At 39.8% G+C, this 21,577-nt stretch overlaps 1 long non-coding RNA gene across 3 annotated transcripts in view; it reads left to right on the top strand.

Moving 5' to 3' along the window:
- LOC308059318 overlaps positions 1-20,133 on the top strand; it is a 36,724-nt gene extending 16,591 nt beyond the window's left edge. The window contains exons 5-7 of one of the 3 annotated variants that reach the window (XR_013926194.1): positions 4,268-4,410; positions 7,976-8,135; positions 19,145-20,133. This is a non-coding gene — a long non-coding RNA (uncharacterized lncRNA). Of the gene's footprint in view, positions 1-4,267; positions 4,411-6,294; positions 6,620-7,975; positions 8,136-19,144 lie in introns of those variants that run through there. The other 2 variants (XR_013926195.1, XR_013926196.1) reach the window with 2 other exon arrangements.
- Positions 20,134-21,577: the final 1,444 nt, after the last annotated feature.

The following is a 21,577-nucleotide window of genomic DNA, read 5'->3' as shown; positions in this document are numbered from 1 at the left end:
CATGACATTTTTTTGAGAGCAGGCCCAGAAATTTGTTGCCTTGATCATCAACACCCAGCTTAAATACTGTCCTCTTGGATCCTGCCATTTCAATGTTGTCATCTAGAGCTGGTTAGTTGCATTTTTGAAGGAAGGAGCTGCTTGCGCCTTATCTGCGATATGGCTACGGGAGTTTCAAGGTTTTCCAAGAGAAGATATCTCACTCCTGACATCCTCACCAAGAAGAGAAGATGAAACTTATGTAGTGCCTAAGATTAACTTCATTATCCTACTGTGTAGTGGCTAATTGTGTATGTTATGGACTACCATGTTACAGGATACAAATACTGTACTTGGTATCAAATGAGAGCTTCAATCAGTACATCAGAGGGGGATAGTTAGTGACTTGAATTTCATTTTGTGCTGCTCTGTGAATATAGCTGTCATTCAGAGACCTGGCTTTGGGATTCCAGACACTCTTAATTTAAGGGGCAAAGTATTTCAGTTTGTAGATGGATGAAGTGCCCTCTGCTTTGGTTTAGTAAAGACCGTGGTTGGAGACTTATCTTTTTGCTAAGTTCTACCAGTTGTTTTCAGGGATGCTTCTAGAATTGATTTACTCTCTAGTTGTCGGTGACCATGATTCTTTATGCAGGATCTGTCTTGGCACAGCCTTCTGCTTCTAAACACCAGGTGAGGGTGTTTTCTTTAGAGTCTGACCTGTTTATGCTACTGCTTTTTTTTCTTCTCCAGTTTTAGAGACAGTGTCTTTCGTTGCAACTTGCTGTGGACTAACTTCCTATTGGATCATTTAATCCTGGAGACACCAGTTGTGTATGTTCTCACCCTCCAACCTTGTTTATCTGACTATCCTTCACACAACAAAGGGCAATGAATAGAATCTTATATCTTTTAGGGGCAACATGGGGCCAGAGGCAAGTTTTGTGTGGCATGAATTTCCTAGCCATGTTTTATTTAGCAGGATATCTATATCCAAGATTGATCTCACCTTAGTAATAAAGAAAGGAGGATCTCTGAGGATTAGAAAAAGAATTGTGGCTGAGGCACTTGGAGAAAAAAAGCTTTGGAATTTTCAGGAAAAAGAAGCATTTTCCTCAGTTTTCCCCCTCAGTCTATTGGTAAAAATGGCCCATCACTAAAAAATTCTGCATGTTTCAAAATCAGTAGTGAAGTTGAACTGAAAGTAAAAAATTACAGTATTGCATCCTTCAAGATGCTTTCTGTAAGTAACAAATATTTTAGATGAAGTTACATTGTTACTGAGTTTCATAGCATTGAGAAATTTCAATTCCTATGTGTAATAGACTACACTTACTGGCAGGTCCTTCAAGTGCTCTGTTAACTATTTGTAATGAGGTAATCTTTCTATACAGAGATGTCATGTTTGTTTAACAATATTTTCTGTATAAGTATGCCCTCTACATTTATTTATGACAGGATGCTACTATTACAAGGATTGTGTTTATTTTTATTTTCAATTTTTTTGCTCTTGCTGAGGCTGACCAACTAGCAAACAAAACCCTCAACTTTTAAGTACCTCTGTTTGCAATACAGATCCATCCCTAAAATCAGAACAAGTTTAAGGTCTAAAAATTAAATATTTTGTTATTATTTTTTTTTAATAACTAACATACCCATCAGTACTTTCTATGTGCTAGCTAGGTTATAATCAACACAATTCTTATTTTTACTGAAGCACATACAGTTTGCCTCTTGATACGTAAGTTACTATTGTAGATATTTCACTTCATCCAAAGATTTTTGGGAGCAGGGATCTTATTTGTAGGGGAGAGGGAGACAGGGACACACAACCATGCATATATACGTTTATCTTGAGTTTGTTTTGGAAGCTATTGTAAAACAAGTCATAAGTAAGGAGGAAAATGCATTCTTGTTTTATCAGGTGATTCTGATAAACTCACTTGTCCGGGAGATACCATTCATAGTGTCCTAAGGGGAACATGCTGGTTAAAATGTTATGGAATACTTGGGGAAGCAATTAAATTTTGTTCTTTTAGAAGCAAAAAGGTTGGGTTTTTTTAACAGTGCAGCATGGATTTGCAGATGTGGTTTCAAACAACCAAATAAAGTACAGACAGTGGTGGAATTACTATTGTGCAGCTAAACTAAAGGGATTTTGCTGGACAACTGCTTGCCTGTTATTGTCATTGGCAAGTCAGAGGTAATTTCCAAAGCTGTAGTCTGGCTGAGGAGGAGTAATTGCTTTTATGTGTATTTTTTCGAGCCCAAACACACGCTTTGTTTTTACAGTGTTTTTACTAAGATTCAAAATTATCACAGCATTGTTGCTGAAAAAAAGAAGTTATTTTTAAAAGAAAAAGTATTATGAAAAGAATAGAGACACCTGAGTGGCAGGCAGAAAACTCATCAGCTGAACTCCTGACAGAATCTGGCAGAAATTCAAAGTCTGGTTTGTCTCTAGTAATTCCATTATCACTTCAAATGTTGATGATGATCTGGGAATTACACAGGAGGGATTATTTTTTAAGGTAAGAAGTAGTACTCTAAAGCTTTGCCTGTGCTGGGAATATTGCAGCTATCTTGCAATAGGTAAATGGACTATATCTGAGATACTAAGCTCTCTATCAGATGTTTTGCTACTTTATCTGTACTGGCATAATTAAAGCATCAGCCATCTTTCCCCACAGTGTGAACAGAGCTGTATCAGTATAAAACTGTATATATATTGGCAGCTTATTTCTGCATAGAAGCAAACAGCCTAGGAGAGCTGGCCTAGTTTCAGAAATTGTTTTAAATTACATTGCCATTGCTATGCCTGTATGAACTATTTGTATTGAAGACTTTATACCAGAAGAAAGTGACTTCGTTCTAGGTTATTTACCCTTATCCATAGAGCCCCATAAGAAGTTACACCACTTCAGTTTCGTAAGTTCGATTTGCCTTTGTGGGCAAACTTGCCCTTTACACAAACTTACGTTCATCTGTGCTACAAGACATAAATGGTGAGTGTTTTGACAATAAAAATGCATCTTCCTTTCTGATATAAGCCTAATCTATTCAGTTGATACTAGAACAAGTGCAGTTTACTGTGAATGGTTACAGTTATTTCCATCTGGCTGCATGCACCAGAGCCTATAAAGCAGCTGTCCCCAACCCAAATCCTAACTTAACTCTGTTTTTCAGTATAGAATGCAATGTTTTATGTACTCTGATCAAACTTTCAAGTGCTGTTTTATAGATGAGTGTCTTGCCTTGCTTTTCTGCTGTGTAAATGAATCTTGTCCAGTGTGCGTTACCTAAGAAAGAATTAAAAAAGTTGAAGTAAGAACATCAGAACTTGGATCCCTTGCAAATAAGGATGATCTGGACGTGTTTGTTTTATAAAAAGATACTGTTGAGCAGATTCAGATGATTCCCATTTTAAAGCTACGGTGAGGGAGAGACTGTGATCCCATATTAAATGGTGGTGAGGGGATTGTGATGGGGAAAAGACTGAAAATCAGTATAGCCCTTCTGTTCTTAGCCTGGCAGCAGTAAAGAAAGGACCTAGTCAGAGACTAACTAGCAGGAACAGAAAGAGCCAAAAGGCCGGGACCTTTGACCATTCAGAGAACATTCACTGGCTTTAATTAGCTGTTCACTGTCCTATGCCCATTGACTGTTTCACCCTCTTTCTGTCCATTCTACCTGTCTTCAGTCCTGCTTACTTCATATGTTTCCCCCCACCCAATCTGTCCTCCTTACTCTGTATCTCCTTCCATTTTCTTTGTAAGCAGAAGCCACCCCGAAGACAGAACTACCCTTACGTTTACTACAGTCGTGCTGTTTGTGCTCTGTGTGAACTTACCCCCATGCTGTTTTATCTGTTTAGACTGTTGGTTTTTATATGATTGGGCACGTTTTACTGTTCTGTGTTTATGCGCTGCCCAGTATAATGGAACTTCATTTTCATAAGTCCTTAAAAGACCTTAAATATGATTAAGAATAATATTCATTTATCCTGTCTTTTTATAAGAAATTATTTCTAGGCAAATGAGTATGCTTAATGAAATAAGGCATATGAGATTCAACAGGGTAAGAGGACTGTGCTCTTGCAGTTTTTCTATAGGCGAACTAGATATTTAAAAGTGTAATTGTTATAACTGTGGCTATATTACAGTCCAGCATAATATGATGAATGTTTCAGAATTAATTTTATATTGACTATGCTCGCATTGCACTTGCAGTGGTTTGCAAATTGTTGGTTTGTTTTCCTTGTTTTACAGCTTTTAAATTTTCTTTCTAGAAACCATTTTGGTAGGTGTGGGTTGCTTGTCAGAAATCCGTTCTGAAGCCTGAGTGCAGGCAAGCAGGGTACTAAAGATGAATATGGATGGATATCTCAAGGACAACAATGGATATGGCATCTTCAAAAGCAATGGTGTTCTGGTAAGAATCTGCATGTGATTTATTAAACAGTACATGATAGCTTACAGTAAAACGTGTTTGTATGTGTCTCCGAAGATTTGTCTGATTGTTTAATGAAAATTTCTTCTAAAATTTGAAAATAGGATTGCTCTGTACCATGCAGTATTTTAAATTCTGAAACTATACAAAACTTTAGTTTACTTAGCAGTGACTTCTTGCATATAAAAACAGTTAAAGCATCTTTTTAGAAGTGTTATTTTAGAGAAGTAGTTAGTGGCCATTTATGTTTCACTGTTTGTGAATCTATTTCTCTGAATACTTAAAGTGAATATTTTTTAACAGCTCTTTTTCCACTCAGAGTATGTTATAACTAACCTCAGGAGGCATATTTCACCAGTACACATGTAACTGTTCTAATGGGCATTGCATCCGACTTTTCAGGAAATATGAAACACATGTAATTATTGACAATTAACCGTAGCTGGGAACTTTTAATCCTTGTATAGGTTAAAAAAAAAAAAAAAAGTAACACGGCAGCATGCCAAGTTACTATACTGGTACAACTTTGTTGGAGGTTTTACACTATTTAAATAATCTACCAATTAGAAAATGCAAGTAGAAACACCAGTGGAAGTTTTACTATAACTACAGTGTAGTAGGAGTGGTTCCTTCTAATTTAGTCTTTGAAATATCTTAGGCCAACAATTCCTTAAGCAAAAATTCTTGTTTTCACCAAAACCAATTCTGTTCTTATCTCTGCATGTACTGACTTCTTGAAATTAACAAAGAACTGGCACCACTGGTGGTTGGTATTGCAGTGGAACTGTTCTGGTAACAGCTGGCAGTTCTTAAAGCTTCTTCTTAAGGATATTTTGAGATCCTGGGTATGCCTACACTATGGTAGTAAAGAGCAGCACAGAGACCGAGTGTTCTTCTGGTGCATGAGTTTCACAGTTGATGTAGCTCTTCCAGCAGCATGCTACTTCCAGTGAAATTAGGGTTTTGACAGACCTCAGGAAGTCTTAATTTTCTCATACTATGCTGAAAGCTGTGGTGGCTCAGGAGCTGATTCACAAGCAGATTAGGCATTAATCGGATAGACTATGTTGGTCAGAGGGGTGGTGGTTAATGTCTGAGCATGGTAACAGCGTCTGGTCCACTGCGTGCCTGTGGAGGCCTTAGCCCTGCTGAGAGGCAAGGATAAGGAGCTCAGACAGATCATTGTGCTAACACAGATACTTCCTGTGGGCACCTGATGAGAGCAGCAAAACTGTGGTGTATCCTGGGGGAGAGGAGGACCAGCCTAGCTGACAGAATCTAGTTGCGCTGTACTCAGTTGCACAGTATAGACATGCACCATAACTTAACAGCTACCTAAGGCAGCATTAATTCAAAGAGAGTATCCTCACTAAGATACTGGAAGTACAGAAAATGCATGGTAGATGAACTCCTGAGAGGTCTGTGGGCAGACTCCAGAGGCTTGATATAAATGCACGTTAGACTTGAAAGAGTTCATGTAAGCAGTCTCCTAATTTGAAATTAATTGGTATGGAATTGACTAACAGTGACTTCTATTTAATAGTCCTTTCTGCAACACTCAGCTTTTCATTTTCACTTTTTAGGTGGGTGGGAGATAAAATCTGGCCCTCAAAGTGCTATGCACTCATTTCAGTGCCAAAAAACTGAACACAAATCAGCAATTGTAATGTAAGGACTAGGTTCCTCTAGTTGCACTGGACAAGTATGTATGCTAGATACAGGAATATAAGCTTAGATACCTGCTTAGATATATTTATAAGTAGATTTTAAAGCTGCTGTGATTCTGTAGGCTATTGTAGTAACTTGGGACAAGGAATTTAGGCTGCTCACAACTTTTTTTTTTTTTTTTTTTTTTTTTTTTGCCAGGCTAATCTTTCACTCTGGTTCATTACATGGCGAGCGTTTGGTTATTTATTTGAGCTGCTTACATTTTAAACCAACTTTTTTTTTTTTTTTTTTTTTGGGGGGGGGGCGGGGAAGGGAAGGTGAGCTCTTAGTTTTGAAACCCCTCAAATTCTGAAGGGCAAGTTCAATCAAGAAAAACCTACTTTGCAGTTTCCACACCGTAGAAGTATCTTATATGGAGCTGTAGTAGTTATATAAATCAAAGCTGGAGTGTCTTTTTCTGTTAATCTTTTCTAAGGTGACTGTCCTGACTGGTATTGTTTCAAATAAAACAAGTAAAACCAAGGGATTGACTTGTAAAAGATTTGACTGCCATTTAGTGTTTAATTCCTCTTTTGTTGAATCATTTTTGTGATATTAACTTTATTTGTGACACTTGAGTTTTCCCTGAGGAGAAAAATATTATAGTTCTTTCACAATTCATTAGTTTGTGGTTGTTTCTGTTATGTTGTTTCCAAACAGAGTGACTCATGTTAAATGAACATGCCAGCCTAAAGGCATGTCCTCAGTATGGCAGCCCACAGTGAAACCTGATGCCATTACATCTGTATATATATTTATATAAATCTGCAAGATGCTCATACCCGTTTGAATCCTTGAGTTCTGTGCACATTGGACATGTGTGCTATCAATTACTTAATGTACTTGCTTTCAAAAAGCTGTGTTTTACCACGTCTGGTTGCTCTTTTTAACACCATTGATTTGCTGAGTTGGTAGGCTACACCTGTCTTGTGAGCGTAAGCTGGAACTGAGAAACAGTGATTTTTCAGTATTTTTTTTTAATAAAGTGGCACAGTTTCAGTGTATTAATTTATTGACTGTTTGATGAGAGGCTACAGAAATATCTTCTTTGCATTGCCACCTGTGCATTTTTTTAATGATTTAGACAGATTCAGAAATGCTTTTATTTTGGAAGTTGATAGCACAGATCTAATGCTCTCCGTGTTGTGAAAACACTAATTGGAGTGAACCAGCCGGCTGCTGGCTATTTTAGCTCTCCTTGAATTTTTACTTTCTTACCAATTTAAATTTTCCTCATTTAATAAAAATGTGAAAGACAAAACAGATTTACTTATTCACAACATGTGACAGAAATTACCACTTACATTACAGAAGCTTCATACTGGAACACTGCAAGAAGCAGGTCTGTCTGGCCAGGGGTTGCAGTCCTACATTTCTTTGGTATCTGTAATACAGAGACAGACATGCACCCACAGAAGCAAGATGAGAGAAAGGGTTTTGAAAAGCATGGGGTGTAAAATTTTTCAGATACTCTTTTGAATCTTTAGGATGTTTGGGTTTTTGCATGCGCTATATAGTAGTATTAACTCCAAGCCTGCATTGATTTGTTATTAAAAATATGCATATAGCTCCAGAAATTTTGTTCTCTGTATGACAGACCTGTGGTTTTGAAAGGAGTAAGACAGATTGCTGTGATAGAATAGCTACAACATAGCCAGAGTTCAGGTACTTTGGCTTGTAAATAAGTCTTGTTCTGCCATGCATAGTATGTGGTGGAGGAGTTTATGCCAAAGTAAACAGATTTATATGAAAAAGTGGTCTTCCCATAAATGTTTCACATAACACTACTAACAGCTCTATGTTGGGTGTGAAGTTTTTCTATGTCCCTCTTCATTTTCAGGAGGAGGTTGTCAATGCTCACCTAACGCTGCTTCCACTGATGTGGAGCCTGTCTGTCCATCCCTTGTCCAGTCTGGGCTGCAAGACTGCAGGCACATTAAAGAAAACTATGTGCAACTATTAACAGAGTTGATCACAATTTCCATAGGAAACACTGGAAGGTAATAAAAGAAGCCATTTCAAACCTGTCTCTAATTCTAGCACCCCAGACCAAGTCATCTCGGGTCACTTAAAGATATGTCACTGAAAGAGTATAAAAGGTATAAAGATAAAACAATACTACAGTTCCATCCTGCAGCGGTATTGAAGTATTGGTGAGGAGAAGGAAGTGGCAAAGCGAAAATACATCAGAAATCGCTGCTGTGGCCAGGCTGATGTGTTTGAAAGAATGGGGTGTAGATGCAGTGTCTCTGCCCTCCTATACAGCTGTGTTTGCCTTTAATAGACCTAAGTAGCAACAGCAAGCCAGAACCCGGGCACGCTGGTGTACCCCACATCTGCAGGTGTACAAGCTGCCTCACCAGACCGCATTTTCTGCAGTTTTCCCTGTTCTGAGCCTTTGGCTTGTCCAGATCCTTCCTTTGTTTGCTAGGATCCTGGAATCTTACTCATGTATGCTACAGTATATACAATTTTAGCCCTGCTCTCGCTTTCCCACCTGTTGCAGAGGTTTTTTTCCTTTCCAGGGCTGTGTGATGAAGATGCGCAGCTCCAAGGTTAAGAGTAGGGACTGAGTGCTGACGGACCTAATCGGGGTTTCTTATAAGCAGAGCCTGGTTTGATGGGGGGTGCCGAAGGTACTGACCTTCTGTCGGACCCTTTAGTCCTCTTCTCCCGGGTGGCGGTGTCACCCGGGGCCGCGCGCACGCGGGGGTGCTGCACCTCGGTATGTTCAAGTGGCCGCAGGTTCTTCTCAGTGAGATCGGCACTGGCGTCAAATGTCGCCGTGGGCGGAAAGCTCTCCCCGTTCGGGTGAGCAGGGCACGGCCCGGGTGACCGCAGTCGGCGGAGACAGCTGCAGCAGCGCCGGCCGGGGCCGCAGCGCTGCGGGGCAGGAGGGAGCGGGCCCCGCCCGGCCGGGGAGCGGCGGCGTTAGGACCCGGGCGGCCCCTCCCCGGCGCTCGGCGAGACGCAGCTGCCGGGGCCGCGGCCGCGCGCGGACTTTGGCCGGCCGCGCCAGCTGCCGCCGGGCGGGCGGGCTCCGCGCCCGCTCCCCATTGGCTGCCCGCCGCGGCGCGCGTTGGGCGGGGCCGCCCTCTGGCCCGCCCCCTGGCCCGCCGGGAGCCCCGCGCCCGCCGTGGCCTCTGTGCGCGCCGGGGCAGCCCTGCGCGCCGCTCGGGTCGCGCGGTGCCTGGCCGGGGCAGCCTCCCTGCGCGGGGCGGGCTGCCGCGGGGCGAGCTGCTCGGCACCGGCGCCGACCTGCGCGGCGCGGCTGGGGGCTTCCAGCCAGCGGGCTCGCCTTGGGGATGCCCCCGCGTTACGGCAGCGCGGGGTCGCCGTTGCGCGGTTTTCTGGGGCAGGTGAGGGCACGCTGAGCTCCGTGGCGCTGGGAACGGGCCTCCGCCTGCAACGCTGGGCCAGTGCTGGAGCGGAGACACGCTCCGGCTTAGAGTTCTTGTGCACCTCGGGAAAAGGTGCGTGAATGATTGTAGGCAAAAGCATTTCTAGTCGCAAGAAATATTTTTTTCATTTCGGGAAGGTAATTTGCACAGCATGCGGACCAGATGATAAGCACAGTCTGACAGGTTACCGTGTGAGTTGAAGTAATTTTATTGCTTTGTTTATGTCAATTTTCTTTTGTGCATATATAGGGTAAACTTAGATTTTCCTTTGGCGATACGGTGGATTGTGGCAGATGTTCATGTTCAAAAATAAGCTTCGTTAAAACCAAAAATTAATAGTAAAATATCTTCCATTTAATGCCTACACGACATTCACGCTATGAGACGGGAGTTCTACTCTTACAGCAGCTATGTATCCTGCTGAACTTTGTAGTTTAATATTTAAAACAAGACGTTAAGAATAAAAGAGTACTGATCATTAAATTAGAATTGAAGTGGAGCAGAAGCTGATACGTTATCTGACACTTGGCTTCTGTAGTGCCTGTCACAAAGTAATGGCTCCCTTAAACTGTACATTAATCATCAACAAGAAGTCCTGAAGTGTCTGTTTCAGTCCAGGAACTTCTTATTACCAAACAGCTTTTGTACCATTGGAATGCACAAAGAAATGCATTTAACGAGAAATTTCTTCACATCTAAATGAGGTTAGTTTACACCTTCTCCCCCCGAGTTTAGTTTGTTGTAATTGCACACCCTCTACTTGAAAAAAGTGCATGGGGCAACTCGGCAGGTAAATGTACAGTTAAGTATATTTCAAGTTATCTATATTCAGTACATATTTTCAAGCATATAATAAAATAGCTTTAGAAAAGCAAAAGGTCCCTTCTATTTCAGCAAGTGATCACTATTTGTCAGTGGGGTGTGTTATTAAAATGATCACAGGCAAAAGCTATACAATTAAAAGGTAAATCTAGCACGTGGTAATTCTTTTACTCACAAATTCACAGCCTGTGTGATCTGCAAAACAGAGAGTTAAACAAGGGGAATACATTTTATATTCATATGTCTTCCTGGTGGTGAATGGTCTGCTGCTTTCAGAACATAGATGAAAATTTGGGTTCAGAAATTGTATGTTGCCTTTCTGCAGCCTGTGGGCTTGCTTTTGTGCCAGATAGCTTCTCTGTCACTGTGGACAGTAAGGTCTTCTCAGACCCACAGCTGTACATTGACTGAAGTTCCCTTCCCTAACAGAACCGGTACCTGTGCCTACATTGAAGTGTCACTGCACTGAGTTTATGTAGCACTCAAAATTTCTCAGTTTCTTATGTAGCTCTTTAAATTTTGTCTTGGTACCAACTGCATTTTCTTTACCCAAGAAAGATTTCCTAGGCAATCTTCCTGGTTCTTTGTGCTGTCCGTATTACTGACCTTTCAAGTCTTCATTTGCACCCTGTATTGTACTGTGTGATGCTTCAGCCATTTATTTCTTGGGTTTACCTGACCCAGCCACTAAGCCATGAAGTCCCATCCTTGCACTGGCAGTGCTGGCAGCTTCTCCTTCCCGTTCCCCCACTATGCCCTGCTCCCAAACAATGCTATCTTCTCTTTACCTTCCCAGACACAGTGGAAAAAATTCAAACAAAATATATGAAACCCCATCCTTATGCTCTCTTTTGTGGTTTTTTTCCTTGCCTATCTTAATAAAATTAAGACTCTGATCTTTGAGAGAGAATTTTAATTTTCAGTATGTCTTTGTAATGACTAATACAATAGGGTAATGTGTTTTCTAGTGTGTGCTGTGACAATATGCGTTTCAAACTAAACCATGATCTAATCAAGATAACTAAGCTGTATAGTGGTGGCATGCTTAAGAATTAGTGCTTAAACTATTTCTAGTTTCCTTGCTTGTGAGTGATCAGTAAGTAGTCACTTTTGGGGTGCTTTTTAGCAAGATATGTGATGAGAATCCCCATTAAAACAGTTGTTAACAAAAAAACAACCACCACCGAAAAAAAAGGGTAAGGGGAAAAATGTTCAATCTCAGGTCTTTGAAAAAATAGACAAACTTTTTAGAAGCTGGATGTAATTGAAAATCAGGAAAAATATATTTTAGGCAGAACTTGCAGTGATGGAGAAAATGAGTTTATAATCATGCTGATTTTTGTTTTTCATGTGTTTGCCTTTATTGCTTACATAAAAGCTTAATGTGTCCAAACTTCAGTAGTTCCAAAATCTTGTAACTATGACTATACTGTTGTTAATGAGCTAGTAATAGTGTTTAATGCAAACTGTAGGAAAAGTTACCGTGAGATTGTGAATAAGAGTTCAATAATGAAATCAAATTGCTATTCCTTTTTTTTAATTGATAGGAGTGGAGTTACCATATTGGCTTAAACCATAATACAGTTTCCTGTTTCACTGGTAAATATATCCCAATGCGTCAGTTGATGTTAACTCTAAATAAATTTCTTCCTGATTTCTTTATGTAGTAAACGGTTTGATTTATACCATTGTTGATAGGGACATTGTATTTATATTAATAACTGAATTTCCTTGATAATCAATATGAATAAATTCCATACGAAGTGAAAAACATTTCTTCTGATCAGTTTTGATTTTCCACACTTTGGATGTTTCTCTGTATTTTTTTCTTGTGTTACAAGGTAGCAACCACAGAAATGTCTGAGCTGCTCTCTCTAGAGCAGTTGTAATTTTTTTTATGTCCACATATAATGCTCTTGATTTTAAACTTCCTAATTTATCTTTGTAGGATCTTTTTAGTGTTTATCACTGTTCACATTTGAGCCCTTTCCAGTTCTTTATTATCCTTTTGGAGAAGGGATGACCTGTACGTCATGTGGAGGTTTTTCTGTTAAGGTCACAGTATTGATTTTTATAATCTATTATACCGGCTTTCTTCTAATTCTCTTCCGTTGTTTTAGAAGCCTGATTTAAATTTTTTTTTTATTATTATTATTATAGCAGCATATTGAGCAGATATTTTCACTAAACTGCTGAAGTGGTCCTGAGGCCAAAGCATCTTCTGTTCTTTCCCGTTACCACATAACTGGTCTAATGAAAAATTTCCATTAAACAAAGGCAGTCGTACCACCTCCGTTGTACCTGACACTGGCATTCAGCTGCCCCAGTGATCCAGTGCATGGAACTACACCATTTAAAAAGCAATCCTAGTCCTACCAGTAAAAGGTTGATTTTTCTCTTGGTTTGCTCCCTGAGAAGACTTACCAGTGATGGCTGCTGTTGCAAGGAGAATAGAGGGGCACGTGGCAAAGGAAGGAGGAGGTAGAGTTAAGGAATGTGTCCTTTCTGCAGTGATCTGTGTCAGATCGGTTTAACTGGCATAAAACTATGAAGAGTTGTAAAGGAGTGTGAAGATTGGTGTAAATGCAGGATGGATGAAAATGTATGTGTAAGCATAAGGTGAAAGAGCAAAACAAAGGGTTAAAGAAATGGCCTGTACTGATAATGAAAGACACTTTTTCCAGGACACCATTCCCAGCAGTGTCTGTGTGCTACAGCACAGATGACTTGTTAGTGGAAGACCTTGCATCCTAACAAGAGGATGGCGACAAGGGTGTAGTATATCACAAACATTGTTCTTTTTTCCTGTTAGCCAAACAGGAGAAGAGGCTGCAGGCATATATTTCAGACCTATATTCCAAACAAGGAAAAATGGACAATGGACAGCAATGTGGCCTAAGATTTATGGAAGACAAGGTAAGCAAGATCCTGAAGCAAAGGACTGTCTTGTCACAGTTGATGATTTCTGAAAGATATCCTAAAAGATCTGCTAAAAACCCTAGGGTTTTATTGCTAATTAAGAACAACTCCTGAAATGGGGTGGGGCCATCAGTTAATAGCTGATGGCCCTTGTCCTCTGTTTTGCATGGAAGTTATCCTGGCCAGGCCATTTGGACAGGTAAGTCTCGGTGCTTGTAAGTGAGCGTACGAGCGTGAGCATTTTAAATCTATGGGAGAATAAATGTCAGTGGGTAACGTCAACTTATCTGGAGATTCTGTAGGTAACTGTTACCTTCCCCTTGCCTAACACATTGAGTTATATTACACTAAGTTCCCTACAGTTCTGCCTTTAATTTGAAACTTCATAAAACACAGACTGTTTTCTCTTGCATTTATTTTAGTGTGTGTTTGTGATTTGTCATCATTTATACTTGGCAGGTTTGGGGTCCGCATTGTGCCATGACTCCAAGTAAGCTGAATAACTGCAGATTTTATGCCGTGGTACTCGCCCCACTTTCTGTGTGATTAACAACTATACCACAACATAGGGCCAAATCCATTCTTTTGAGACACTTTGCAGTTAACTCTTTGCCATTAATGGCATTTATTATAATGAAAACAATTATTTAATCCAGTATTTCGCCTTGTTTATTCTCATCAGGTTTTAATCTATGACTGTCTGCATCTTTGTTTGTTTGTTTGCTTGAGGAGGATTTGTTTTCTTCCTTCAGGCTTTGAAAGAACTTCTTTTCTGTTATCCAGATGAATAGATCCAGAGCAAGAACTAGATCATCATCAGTAGTAGTTGTTCTATTCTGTTTCTTTTGTACGTGATGCCTAGTATGACTTTGGCTTATTGTTTGTACTAGAATTAGATTTCCAAATTTGTGTGAGACTCCTTTTTAATTCAAGTAACTTCTTGAAAGTCATTGTTTCTTCATAATGTTTTATTATCTTTTTCCCAGCAATAAGCATGTTTTTGGGGACTCGGAGATTTTCTTAGCGTGTAAGATATATCTAGGAGTTTTGCTTCCTTATTTTGGGCTTTAGAGACCTTCTTCATGTTACTGAAATCTCCTAAATACAGGGTATATTTAAAGTTCAGTAAGTTTAACAGGGAGAAGTGTGCATTGTGGGACATGAACTCTTTGCCTATATGAAGGGACTCCTTATATTTCTAAGTTTTACCAGTCTTACATTTTACCTTTTTCTCATTGATTGTTTCAGAAAATAGCTGATGACATCTGTCACACACATGACAAGGGCTTCCACAGTTTGTTTCTCCCACCCTGCTTCCTCTGCCAAAAATTCTGTATGCATCTTGGATCCACATATACCTTTCCATCACTCTTATTCTCCCTTCTCTTTCACTGTGTTGAATTGTCTTGAGGATTTGCCCGTCATTGGTACTGGGGAGAAAACAAGCTGGTGCCAGCCATGAATGCATTCCAGCTCTTTGTTTTAGGATTAGGGATTTTAGAAAATACAAAGTAGAATCATAGCTGTGCATCTTCTACCTGGCATGTGTGCATAGTTCTATGAAAATTACATTATCAGGTACTGTTTAATAAAATGCTGCATGGCATTGTAAGACTGTTTTTTTTTTATTACTGTAAAGTAGTGCTGTTTGGACATTGAAGTTCCTGTGATGCTAGGCACCACACAAACAGGCTGAAAAGATTATCTGCAGTCCTAAATGTTTGCAATGTAAATAGTTGAAAGGAGTTGAATATACACAGATGAGAAGGGAAATACTAGGAGTTGAGGGAGAACATTCATATTTCAGGCATCCAACTCATGTACCTAAATCAGAAGACTGATCTCCCTAGGCCATTTCCACACCTTACCCAGAGACTCCTTCAGAGGACAGTTTGGAATATTTTAGGCATTCCTTCATCAAAATTGTTCTCAACAGGAGCCTCTTTCCATTTACCGCATAGGAGGATTCATGTCCTACATCCCACACTTGCCTACTTCAGTTACTTAAAAGTAGGTGGTGTGTATATACCTTCTTATCACACATTTTGCTCATAGGGGCTGTAGGGGCACCTTGGTAAGCTGAATTTCAGAGAAAGCTTTGAAGAACAGCAATGCGAAGTATGTTTTCAGATATTTAAGGGAATTTCCCTAAAGTGTAAGGTGTAAAACAGGAAAAGGCACGAGGTGTTTGTTTGAAAATATAACGTGGGTGAGAGAAGAGCTGAATGACGCTAAATGATGGGTGGGAGATAGGAAGGGAAGAGATACAAGAAGTGCCTCTGACTTTTTTTTAAAAAATAATTCTTTTTTTTTTCCCCAGGAAAAAGTGAGGGTTTTGAAAGTGTTTTAGCCAAACAGAAAATAATAAACAAATCAGACAGTATGATCTAACGGTCTTTTCAGCTTTATGTTTCATGAAAATTGGCCTAGCTTCAAATGCCAGCAAACCACAGCTGTCTTCCTGATGATGATTAAGGAACAATAGGTGCGGTGGTGATAAGCAAGGACGAATGGGCCTTGGAAGTGAAGACAAGTAACAGATCTTACAGGAGAAGTCAGGGAGAGCTGTAGGGACAGCGATGGGTTCTCTGATCAGCTAGCGAAAGGGTATTTGCAGCAGTGTTCTGAATGAATGCGAGTGAGATCAGGCTGTGTTTCTCAAATGCAGAGAGAAAAACATTGCTGAATCAAAGTGCGATGATGAGGGTAACCTGATGGAATGCTTCAGCTGATTGAAAGAATTAAGAAAAATACATCTTGGAAATGTTGTACTGAAAGTATCTGCAAATTACGAATACGAATCTTACGGTTTGTAGTAAATTTGGGATCTCAGGTGATGCTAGAGTTATCTGTCTGAGCAATAGGCAGGATGACTGTGTAGCTGTGCAGTGTTGTGTATGTCACCAGCAATTAAGTCATTCATATGAAAACCTTAAAGATCTGTCCTCAAATACAATTGTATTGTTTATTATTTAGAGTTCTTTGCTCCTATGATTGCTTCCCAGGTAATATTTCTTAGAATATTTCCCTACCTGCCACTAAGGACGGGATGTTAATTGTTGAGTTTGATTTGTAATGTCGCAGTGGGGCGCCTAGCATGAAAAGGTGTGTGTTGCATTTGCAGGGAAAGCACCGAGCATTTTATTTGGTTTATGGTATTAATGAACACCAGGTACGGTAATTTCTTTACAATTAAATTACGAAGTCAAGTCTCCTAATAACTATACTCCATAGTACTTCAGTAATATAATTAATTGGTTCAGTTCCTCATTCTGATCCTGCCTGATGATGTAAGAATCCTCCCCAAGAGGAGGAAGCTTTCAGTTTGCTTGAGGCTTTTATAGCCAAGTCCTGTACCAGCCACAGCCATCCTTCCCTTCCCCCTTCAGCATGTCCCAGAGCTCACAGGCTGAGAAGAAGCACTGCAGAAAGGGCAGAGGATATCTGCTCTTAGCTAATTTTCCACTGGCGTATAGTCGTGTGGGCATGGTAGCAAACAGGTGAGAATTAGAATTGTTTCTAGGCCTTTCTCACTTAAACCAGAGATGAAGCAACTTTAGTATCAGGGAGGCATAACCCGAAGTAAAACAAACAGCTTTTTATGTTCTTTCTTGTTATTTTTACAACAGATACATTTCCACCAGGGTTGGAAATATAAACTGTTCATGCATTTTTGCAAAAGCAAGAAGAAAGATTGTCTTAGGTGTCTAGTAGTTAGATGTCCAGATTAAAATAATGAAATATGTAGTATGCTCAGGGAATAGAAATTAAAAAATTGCCTTTCCTCAGAAGTGTGACTCTTTGGAAAGGAATTTGATATTAATAGCACTTCAGTAGTTTCAGGTTTTTCAGAGAAAGAGCAGTGATAGCCAGGTAAGGCAGTAAATGACCTTTTGCTTGCTAAAAAGTGTGAATTTGTAAATTCCTGAGTAAACACACTTCATGGCATGCCAGACATCTATGGGCCAAAGGTGACATGTGTCTGTGGGATCCCGGCAGCTGGATGCTCACAGCTGGTGGGGAGAGATGAAGCGGGAGGTCAAGCATCCCTCTGCTCCCCACTCGCCCTGTGGCTGGGACCTCCGCCTGCACACGGCGAGGCAGGACCTGCTGAGGTGTTCTTCCTTCCTTCTGCCCCAACATGCTTACTGAACAACAGCCAGAAATTAGTCTGTAACCCTCTTGAGATAAACCAACCAAAATATGACACTATATTCTAAATGTGGTGTTACAGGTTCTTTATTATGTACCAGTTTCTGGCATGCATGTGGTATACAAGTGGGAATTCAACAGTAAAGTGGAGATAAAGATTTTGGTACCTATCCTGACCTAACACCAACACTAAGAAGATGAAACCATTACTTTCTCCCACAGATTTTGGAAATCATACCTGCCTTGCATGTCTATGAATTTCCTCATATATAAGTAATCTGAGTAAAGTCAGTGTCTCGTCTCTGCAAAAAGGGTATCTTAATGTCCGAAGTGCATATTGAATAGAAAATTTTGTATATAGAATTTTTTCTTGCCTAGAAATAATAGCAATTTGAGTCTTTTTACCTCTCAGTCAGTGCTATTGACAAATCAACATCTCTTTCAATGAATTTTGGATGTTCGTGTCCTCGCATATCTTGGAATAATTTTTAAACTTATTTTATTTTATATGAAGGATCTTGCTGCATCTTAAGCCGTCAAGTAGGGGATATAAAAGTAATCAGAGACGGTTGATTCTCCTGAACATTTTTTTGGACAGAAAGTGTGTTTTTATTGATTTGTCTGATTGTTTGCTGATCTCTGAAGACCTAACTGTACTATAGTAAAGGAAAGAATGGTATCATACTCCTGGACAACCTGATAGTATTTTTGGTCTGGCTATCTCAAAGAGATAGTACTGGTGAAGGTGCAAGGTGCAGTGACGTTTACAGGCCTGGTGAATTGGCCATTACACGCTCCTGAGCTGACAGATAGCCACAGGAAGGTCATAGGTAGAGAGAAAGCATGGACTCCTTCCTGGGGTGGGTGATTAACGCTGCTGCTGAAGTTCAGATGACATGATACTCCATGGTGTAGCCTGTGGTTCTGTGTGCTTGTTCCACCCTAAACCTGATATTCCTGTAGTGTCTTCACTGCTGCTGTCACACATCCCTGTTGTATTAAAGCCTATATTTCAGTTGGCAAGCCTCCTTATAAAGCTGACACTTTTTTGAGACAGTCTATTTTCTCATTGGCAATCGTATATGGTACTAGGTGCATGCTACTGTGGGGTTTTATTAGTACGGCAGGGAGAAACATCTACATAGAAAGTTACTTTATCTGACACGCTGCCAAGCTAGAACTTCTCACAACCTTCAGATAGGCATAACAGTGAAAGTTTTTTTATAGAAATAATATTACTTTCTGTCAGTTTTACAGTGTTTTAAAATGTGGTAAGATTATCTCATTTTAGTTTTGCCACCATGTTACTAAGAGGCTAAAAATCTACACATCTAGAAATGGAAGAGTTGATGAAGATCAAAACATCACCTTTATTGATTTTTTTAGATCACAATCTTTTGTTTAAAATAATAAAACAAATTATATATACATAAGTAAGAGCGGCAGCGTGCAGGAGGTGAGCAAACCCACTGCAGGTATTCGTGTTTGCCTGAAGGGGAATATGGCATGATCAATTAATGCTGTATAAACCTCTTGATGTCAGATACCACTTTAGCCTTTCCTGTAGCTGCAGCGTTTTTGGTAAAAATGTAAATCTTGTAATGGTCTAGATACTCAGATTATTTTTCTGAGTTTTATTTTTCACTAGTCTGGTGTCTTTTTAGAGGTGTGCGTTGTGTTACCTGATTTCACCCTTCTTCTGTTTGCGTATTTAGGCCCTAATCCTGCCACTGGATTTGTCCAAATGGATCTCGATAGCCATAACCATGGGGCCTGACTGAGTTCATGGGACTCTGGATGACTGCAAGTTCCTACTCTGAAGATCTGATTGTAGGCCTGAACCTAAATTTCTGTTTTATTCCCCTGTCTATTTGCTTCTAATTCATGAAAATTATCCTGCCAAACAATACTGTATTTGAATCTCATGTGCATCTACTTCAGTAGCATTAGGACACCATGTGCTTGCAGCGTTGTCAGGCATCATCAAAATACTTCTGTTGTCAGGTGCCAAAAACTCACGATTGATGTGATTATTGTGTAATATTTTTACATTCAATGGCTTCCTACCTAAAATGGACATCATCACCTGTGTTTTCAGTCATTGTGGTATCTGTTTAACTCAGATTTTGAAGTCAGAATAACTGTTGGAGCTCTATTCAAGACATTTTAAAATATGCTGATAGACTTTTTTTTTTTAATTTTGCAATGTGCAAAATTTTGCAATAGTAGCCTGCTATTACTGAAATCTTTCAATATGATGATACTCTGTGATGTAGACCAATAAAATAAGTAGGAAAAGGCATTAACTTTTACTAGCTCTTCTGTTGCTTTTCTATTTCTGTGTCTGTGGTTACATGACATACTATATAGCTGAGAGTGAGGATATTTTTATTTTTGTGAACCAGAGAGTAGCTTTTGTTTACACTGAGTGCTGTTCCCTGTTCTATTCCATATGACCATGCTGCAGTTTCACTGAGTAATAAAGTTAAATAGCTCTGATAGAAGCTGGAAAGGACTTTGCAAAATTGCATTGAAAATAGAGTTTGAGAGGAAGAATGGATATGTCCCTTCCTGTGCATGCTAGTATTTATACTGTGTAGACTTTTTAAAGCAAGTATATAGCAATATAGGATAATTAACGGATGAAAAGATCCAAAACTTTCTCTGTATACAGAGAATCAGAAATACCTTTTTTTTTTTTCCTTTGTAGGCATATTACAATGATATCTAAGAGCTTCACAGTATTTGGTGAATTTTTGCTTATTCCCAAAACAACAGAAAGGCACTGCTGTCCTGTTTGACAAGGAGAAAACCAAGCCACTCAGTCAGTCAGTAGGAAAGTTGATGATATTAATTGGGTTCTCCTGCCTTTTAAACTCATGCCTCCAACTCCATTTCCCCCTCAAAAGCCAAAGCTTCCATTATAATCAGCTGCTTTGCATTTCTACATAAAAGGCCCAAGGTGTTTCAGTTTGGACTCCCAGAAAATGAGGAAGACAAGGTTGGTGGCCACCTGCCAAGGTACTTGGTCTGACTGGCTCCTCATTCACAGAAGCCGATGGCGAAGGCAGAGACAGAACTGAGTGTTCCTGTGTGGCGTTCAACTGCCTTAACCACATGCCCATTGCTCTCTTCCTGTAGTTGTCTGTCTTGTTCTCTGCACAACTTCTAGAGCAAACACATATACCAACCTATAAATAATCTAATTCGATACACAACCCTGATTCACTTCCTGAGCAGCGTGTGTCCTGCACACACAGGGCGGCCACAATCCTGTGGAAAAATTCAGCAGAGTGGATGAGGGCAAATATTAAGGCTATTAAGTATTTAAACTTTGCAAGGAAATTGTGTTCTTTTAATGTAGCTTATTATAGCTGTAGCTTGAAGTATTTTTAATAAGAAACATGAAAAGATGAATGCTTTTAAAACTGGTTGTAACCGTTTCCCTGTCTAGCATGTGAACGTGAATATTCAGCTTGGTGAAATACAGAACATCAGCTGGTAGGAGGAGGCTGGCCACCTCGAGGGAGGAAGGGAAGGAAGAAGACTGGGTAGTAAATGCACAGGTAATACCCTTAAAATACAGTTTGCTTTTGAGTCTCAGGGACTATTTTGGGAGAGTTTACCCTAGCTTTTGTTTTCTCTTAAGCATTCCCAGCTCAAGAAATTAGATCCTCTGAGTTTCTTGTGTAATAGATGTTTGGAGTGTATGGTGTGTTGCTATAGTCTGCTAATAGGTGTAAATAAAGGAACGGAAAACAAAGGTGGGATTTTCTCTTATCTGTCTTCTTCCATTAGTCAGGAAGAGGAGGCAGTCCTCAAGTCTTCATGTTTTCTCCCAGATGAATTTCAGGCGATCAATACAATCCTTGAGCTCAAAACAGGTAGCAAAACCTTTTATAATAGAAAATGTTGTACTCCACTTGTCCCTTTAATCTTCTTCCTGGTCAAACTGTAGTAGCCTGTTGTGTTTGTAAGCTACCAAGAATGGTGTGGAGATTCCAGTGCCAGAGCAGTGGTGTTGGGAATCACAAGCTTACCTCTTTATGTTTTATGTTAGACTTGATTTTGAGTTTTTTTTCTGGATAAATCTTGCCAGACCATAGCCCAGCTCTCAGTTTTTATTAATGTTCTACCTTATCCATGGG

Source organism: Falco punctatus, assembly GCF_963210335.1.
Source record: "Falco punctatus genome assembly, chromosome: 2".
NCBI classification, from domain to species: Eukaryota; Metazoa; Chordata; class Aves; order Falconiformes; family Falconidae; genus Falco; species Falco punctatus.
Note: the sequence above shows the minus strand (reverse complement) of the source record. Positions and strands in the feature narration are given on the sequence as shown.